Raw genomic sequence first — 7,866 nt, 5'->3', positions numbered from 1 at the left:
AAGCTGGCATTAAATATCAACATTAGGGCTTCCCTGGTGGCTCAGTGGTTAAGAATCCGCCTGCCAATGCAGGAGACACGGGTTCCAGCCCTGGTCCCAGAAGATTCCCACGTGCTGCGGAGAAACTAAGCCCGCAAGCCACAAATACTGAGCCCGTGTGCCACAACTACTAAAGCCCATGCGCCTAGAGGACATGCTGTGCAACAAGAGAAGCCACCACAATGCGAAGCCCGCGCACCGCAATGAAGAGTAGCCCCCACTCGCTGCAACTAGAGAAAGCCTGCGCGCAGCAACGAAGACCCAATGCAGACAAAAACAAAAAAATAAACAAACAAAAAACAACATTGAACAGCAACTCATCCTTCATAAGATGACAGGATTCCTTCCAAGGCTCACGTTTGTCAGTAAGGCCAGGGAATGTGGTGGAGTTGGACAGACAGAGGAAATCAAAGAGAGAGACTACGTGTCCATTAAATACCAATTCTTTGTATATAGGATTGTTTTATATCTGTACCTCCATTCCAATAAACCTGAATGGGCTTAGATTTGATTTCTGAAAATCGCACTTTAAATTTGAATATGGTTGTATAAAAATTACTATCCTCTCATGATCATCTTTTCCCCAAGACTTTTTCCCTTCTTCAATTACAGATTTTTTCCCTCATTTTCTATTTTTTTGTGTGTGCCTGCTACAATTTACTATGTCCTTGCTAAAGGATACCCCTTTCTTCTAGAACCCAGAGGTCTTCAAATTATATTTTGATTTCTTTCAGTTCCTCCTTCACTTAAGTTGCTATCTACATCTTTGGATTTGGTACCTCTCATCTTTATTTGCAAATCAGTACCGCAAACTCTCTGTCAGCTTTGCACATCCCTGAACTTCCACCAGAGTGTTGGTCATTATTAGACACTCTCATTGAAGAGACACTCTCATTAAAGAGAAAGTAAAGGGTGTGATCTAAATTGTTTTTGCTGCGTTTTTGACTCTTAAAGTCTGGAAACCAAGATGTTTGTATTCCACTTAAAAAACATTTGGCTCTCTCCCTGGCTCTCTTGGGTTGTACAGATCTGACTGCACCTCTGTCCATGTCACCTCATAATTTATGATAATCAGAAAAAGGACCCGTAGAAGTGTCCCTATTCCTAATGAGCTGGGGAACACTCTTTGCCTGAGCTGAAATTAACGTCACTTCAGTAGAAAATCAGAGTGAAATGCAAAGGGAAGACAGGATTTTAAAAATATGCTTTTGCTGTCGAAATTCAGACAGTAATGTATCGACAGATGGAGAGCCACGGGCATCAGTGAGAGGAGAATTAGTCAAAATCACTGCTGTGCAAGGGGCTGGAACATAAACTGCAGCCTTTCACATTGGGGATTTAAACAATGAACAATCTTTACAGACTGGTGTATTTTGTTTTCTCTAATTAACATCTAATTAAATGTCTATTCCATTGCACATCTAATTTTTCAATTTTCTCAGAATTTCCCAAAAACCATATAGCTGCTTATACCAGATAAATCTAAGCATTGATTCAGATTATACACATATATATTCCTATGCTTTACATATTCCACTATTTAGGATGCAAGGATGATTTTGAAAAGGAGCTTGTAAGCAAAGTGTATAAACTGAAAATGTACAGTTAATGAATACATGGATATATGGAGGCTGTAGAAGAGGCACCAGTTATAGCATAAATCTTCTGATGTGCCACAATCACATTCTTGCTAATGACAGGGCATATAATCTTTATTTTTTTATTTTATTTTTTATTTTTGGCTGTGTTTGGCTGCGTGTGAGAAAGCACGCAGGCTTTCTCTAGTTGCAGCGAGCAGAGGCTACTCTTGGTTGCGGTGCACAGGCTTAGTTGCTCCGTGGCATGTGGGATCTTCCCAGACCAGGGCTCAAACCTGTGTCCCCTGCATTGGCAGGCAGATTCTTAACCACTGTGCCACCAGGGAAGTCCAACAGGGCATGTTATTTTTAAATCTAAAGTGAAGAATAAAAAGTAAAGCTAATAATAATAAATAAGAAGGCTATACTTCAATAAAAAGTTGTCTATTTTGAAAAAAGAAAAAAATAAAATAAAGGGATCCCTCCTTCTCCCAATCAATCAATCAATCAATCAATAAGAGGGCAGGAGAAAACTTTTGGAGGTGATGAAAAGGTTTATGGCATACCCTGAGAAAACCATAATTCAAAAAGAATCATGTACCAAAATGTTCATTGCAGCTCTATTTACAATAGCCCGGAGATGGAAACAACCTAAGTGTCCATCATCGGATGAATGGATAAAGAAGATGTGGCACATATATACAATGGAATATTACTCAGCCATAAAAAGAAACGAAATTGAGCTATTTGTAATGAGGTGGATAGACCTAGAGTCTGTCATACACAGTGAAGTAAGTCAGAAAGAGAGAGACAAATACCGTATGCTAACACATATATACGGAATTTAAGGGAAAAAAATGTCATGAAGAACCTAGGGGTAAAATAGGAATAAAGACACAGACTTACTAGAGAATGGAGTTGAGGATATGGAGAGGGGGAAGGGTGAGCTGTGACAAAGCGAGAGAGAGGCATGGACATATATACACTACCAAACGTAAGGTAGATAGCTAGTGGGAAGCAGCCGCATAGCACAGGGAGATCAGCTCGGTGCTTTGTGACCGCCTGGAGGGGTGGGATAGGGAGGGTCGGAGGGAGGGAGACGCAAGCGGGAAGAGATATGGGAACATATGTATATGTATAACTGATTCATTTTGTTGTGAAGCAGAAACTAACACACCATTGTAAAGCAATTATACTCCAATAAAGATGTTAAAAAAAAAAAAAGGTTTATGGCATAGAATGCAGTGACAGTCTCACAGGTGTGTACTTGTCTCCAAGCTCCTCAAGTTGCATACATTAAATATATACAGTTGTTTGTATGTCAAGAAATTGTAAAAAAGTAAAATTTTTAAAAATTAGAAAAACTTTTTTTAAACCCCCCCAAAAGTAAAGTGATTGTGTGTGTGTGTGTGTGTGTGTGTGTGTGCGTGTGTGTGTCTAAAATTCTGGAGTCTAATAGGACTTTTGGTTAGTAATCAAAGGCATGGGGCATTTTGTTGACTTGTGGGGCTATTAAAGCAAGTTTACCTATGTCCCGGGTCCCCTCTCCTCGCTTCTTTTATTATTATTTTTTATTTTTTTGCGGTACGCGGGCCTCTCACTGTTGTGGCCTCTCCAGTTGCGGAGCACAGGCTCCGGATGCGCAGGTTCAGCGACCATGTCACGGGCCTAGCCGCTCCGCGGCATGTGGGATCTTCGTGGACCGGGGCACGAACCCATGTCCCCTGCATCGGCAGGCGGACTCTCAAACCACTGCACCACCAGGGAAGCCCTTTTTTTTTTTTTTTTTTAATTTATTTTTGGCTGCGTTGGGTCTTTGTTGCTGCGCGCAGGCTTTCTCTAGTTTCAGTGAGCGGGGGCTACTCTCCATTGTAGTGCGTGGGCTTCTCATTGCGGTGGCTTCTCTTGTTGCGGAGCATGGGCTCTAGGCACACGGGCTTCAGTAGTTGTGGCTCATGGGCTCAGTAGTTGTGGCTCACGGACTCTAGAGTGCAGGCTCAGTAGCTGTGGCGCACGGACTTACTTGCTCCGTGGCATGTGGGATCTTCCCGGACCAGGACTCGAACCTGTGTCCCCTGCATTAGCAGGCGGGTTCTTAACCACTGCGCCACCAGGGAAGTGCCCTCCTCTCCTCATTTCTTACCATTCTTCAGTGTACCTCCCACTCCTGCCTTACTGAATTACAGTGCTTACATTTCTCCAAACTTGACATGCCTCCAAATCCTTCCTTAAAGTCCTTCCTCTGTTCAAAATGCAAAACAGTGCTTTCATTACTCCAAACTGGGCATGCCTGCAAGACTTCCTCCAACTGTTCTTTCCCCAATCTTGTTCACCTGGCCTACTTACCCCAGGTTTCTGAACCACTACTAGCTTTGTGCCGCCAGCTCTCCAAAAACCCCGGCTGAATAAACAAAACTTCTCAGTAAGAGCTTATTGTCATTGGAATTAGCAATAAATTTCTGTAGCTCAAGACACTGAGATAGCAAGGTACTAAGTTCCTAAGAGATCTACATTAAAAGACCCGTGATGATAAAATGACAGAGAAACTAAAAGCTGTAGTCATTTGGAAACACTGTAAATGTGAAGACAGCTGGAGGACCTTACGAGGAAGGGGAAAGAAAGTGCCATTTCCCAGGGGTTATGTTTATGAACATCCTGGACTGCTTGCTATACCTAATGCAAAACCCAGTGATAAGGAAATTATTTAAAAACAGGAGGGAACTCTCAGTTGAGGATTCATAGTGAAAGGGGTGGAAATCGTGCAAAAGCACAATCCACCAAGCTTTGCACAGGAAAGATCTTATCAGGGGAGCCCCATGTGAGGTCAGGCTGTAACTCGGCTTTGCCTCAGTAACATTTTATGGACCAGTTTCCTCAAGGATAACAGCAGGACGCAAACAGATAACCCTGAAGGATGCAAGGGAAGGCTGGCAAAGTGAAGTGTTGGCATTATCGGCCCATGTCATTTTTAAAAAGCACTTTAGAGTCTGCTCTGGTTATTTTATGTTTCCTGATGGGTTATTTTTTTTCAAAATGCTTGTAGCCATTTTCAAATTCAATAAAAGCCCATTAACAGCATCATGCTTTGGGGAAGGAAAGCAGCCAGCAGGGATAATGAGTGGGAGGCTGGGAGGACAGAGGCAGTGGCCGCATCTGTACTGGTCATTGTTGTCCATAATGACACCGCTGCACCCAGGGCCCGTGTATTAACAACGCAGTTCTTACTTGTTATCTGTGAGCCCGAGAAGAGCAAGGTTTTAAAGTCAGCTGGCAGCTGGGCTTGTCAAGCCAAGCACCTCCTTTCTGATGAAGCCCAATTGTAGGATGTACAGTCATCTTCGGTGGTCGGAAACTACTATAAATTCTTCACAACGTAATTTGAATTGAAGTGGTTTCAGCCACTCTGCTCACTAGCAGTCCACAAACCTGCACCCGCCCCTGGAGGAGGAAAGCAGTAGGAGTGAGGAAACACATGTCTTTTCCGGCTTCCGAGGGGAGTAAGGAAGCAACAAGCTGTCTGAGAGGGGCTCTGACAATGTGAAGACCCTGCTGTGGACATTCAGAGGAGATGGCAACATCCTTCCGACCTCAGTCACAAAGGCAGCTTCTTCCTCTAGGGAGGTAACCCAATATTCCCTGCCCTACAGATGACTTGGCAAGACCCATACCACAGAACTCTCTCCCTGGCTTCTCTTCCTATCTTCTTGGAAATGACGGTTTACTGTGAAAGCACAAGGAAGACCACACATCCTCTAACGTGGTGAGATTCGTATAATAAAAAGAACTAAAAAAGAATTCTTGAATGTGCAAGATCAGTTTAAGCCTTGTGGACAAATACACTGCCTCACATGGCAAGAACTGGAGGGTCTTTGCTTGCTTTTTCCCTCTTCAGTGTATTCTGAAAGATCAAGCACCGGGACTTCCCTGGTGGTGCAGAAGATAAGACTCCATGCTCCCTATGCAGGAGGCCTGGGTTCGATCCCTGGTCAGGAAACTAGATCCCACATGCATTCCACAACTAAGAGTTCACATGTCACAACTAAGGAGCTGGCGAGCCGCAGCTAAGGAGCCTGTGAGACGCAACTAAGACCCAGTGCAACCATATAAATAAATATTTTTTTAAAAAAAGATCAAGGACCATCAGATTCTGAGAATCCACGTGAATACCCATGCGTGTGCCCCGCTAGAGACACTTGGGTATTGTAAACAGCTCCTACAGTGAAATATATTGATTGACATAACATACCAACTAGGACATCCCGCGACGATTGTCCATCTTGCCTCTTTTCCTGGGCAGCCTCGTGAGTGATGAGAGACAGGCTTTGGATTCAGAAAGGCAGAGAATTAAATCCTAGACAGCTTGATTTCTCCCTCCCTCCCTGAGGACTGAATTCAACAGACTTCGGGCTAAATACTTTACCTCTCAGAGCCTGTAGAATGGGAGTGATAATATTATCTCACAAGATGATTGGTAGTTTTAAATGATGTGATCACTCTTCCCCCAGTTTCTGGTTTTATTTTCTTGATATCGATTCTCACTGTCTGAAATTACCGGAGTACTTGTTTATTTTCTATCCATCTCTCCTCCTCCCCCAGGCAAGCTTCTGAAGACCAAGAACCAGGACCACTGCCTTTGTTCAGTGTTGTTTTCCCATTGTCTGGGAGCAGTGCTCGGCACATAGTAACTGCTCAGCAAATATTTACTGAATGAATGAAGGTGAAATGAATGCACTGGTGAAGCACAAAATAGAGACTCAATAGCTGTTAGCTTTATTTCTCCTTTAAGAGTATGAGTTGGGCTTCCCTGGTGGCGCAGTGGTTGAGAGTCCGCCTGCCGATGCAGGGGACATGGGTTTGTGCCCCGGTCCGGGAGGATCCCACATGCCGCGGAGCGGCTGGGTCCGTGCGCCATGGCCGCTGAGCCTGCGCATCCGGAGTCTGTGCTCCGCAACGGGAGAGGCCACAACAGTGAGAGGCCCGCGTATCGCAAAAAAAGAGTATGAGTTTACCTCTGCGTTCACTGTCGCCACGTGTAGCGTGGAAATGAGCTAGACTACAGGCCATGGAATTCAGCAAAGTCCTCATTGTTCAGGCCAAGCCGATCTTTTCTAGATCCTTTTTTTTTTCAATTAAAAAATTTTTTTTAACTTTATTCTATAAATTTATTTATTTACTTATGGCTGCGTTGGGTCTTCGTTGCTGTGCACAGGCTTTCTCTAGTTGTGGCGAATGGTGGCTACTCTTTGCTGCAGTGCGTGGGCTTCTCATTGCGGTGGCTTCTCTTGCTGTGGAGCACAGCCTCGAGGCACACGGGCTACAGTAGTTGTGGCACACAGGCTCAGTAGTTGTGGCACACGGGCTTAGTTGCTCTGCAGCATGTGGGATCTTCCCAGACCACGGCTCCAACCCATGTCCCCTGCATTGGCAGGCGGATTCTTAACCGCTGCGCCACCAGGGAAGTCCCTCTAGATTCTTTAACTTCTTATGTAGAAGACTTTCTGAGCTGTTACCATCTGCATGGCCTGGAGAAGAACTTAGCTTTAGGTTCAAGATCATTTATTGGTAAATTGACTTTCTCATTGTAGTTCCATTTCTGAAGCTGTTTTGTCCCCTCTCCTGCTGTCTTGGCTGTCCTGGAGGAAATTCTCGGGTTGTGGTGATGGTCATTCAGTAGGTGGCGCTCTCTCCCAGAACACCGTCCTTCTTCACAGCCCAGATGACTTTACTGATAAACCATTAGACTACAGTTAGATGAATAGCAGAGTCACAACTACAAAATAGTCATGCTGATTCTTTTGCAATTTTTCTTTCTTTTCCATACACCACTTCCCACTCCCTGTTCTTGTCTTCTCAGTTCCTTTAGTACTTCACTAATGTTCTCTGACCTTGAACTTAGGGAAGACATGTGGGCCTTTTCCTAAGAGGAGTAGGGGACAAAAAAAAAAGACATTCATGCTAACTTCTGGGCTTGAAGTTCATTTTGGATTATTTTTTTAATTCATTCACTCACTCATTCATTTATTCACCAGACTTTTACTGCGGACCAAAGTCAGGTGAATAAATGAAAGAAGAACAGACTCTGAGAGCAATGACCATGGTTTGTAGCTTGCATCTGCTAGGTAATGACTTTGGGAAAATTTCCTAACCTCTCAATGCCTCAGTTTCCTGATCTATAAAATGGGGATGACAACAGTACTTATCTCATAGAGTTGTTCCAAGGATTAAATTAATTATTATTTATAAAGGCCTA

This window comes from Monodon monoceros, unplaced genomic scaffold (assembly GCF_005190385.1).
Source record: "Monodon monoceros isolate NGI ecotype Baffin Bay Population unplaced genomic scaffold, NGI_Narwhal_1 Super_Scaffold_14, whole genome shotgun sequence".
Taxonomy (NCBI): Eukaryota; Metazoa; Chordata; class Mammalia; order Artiodactyla; family Monodontidae; genus Monodon; species Monodon monoceros.
Note: the sequence above shows the minus strand (reverse complement) of the source record.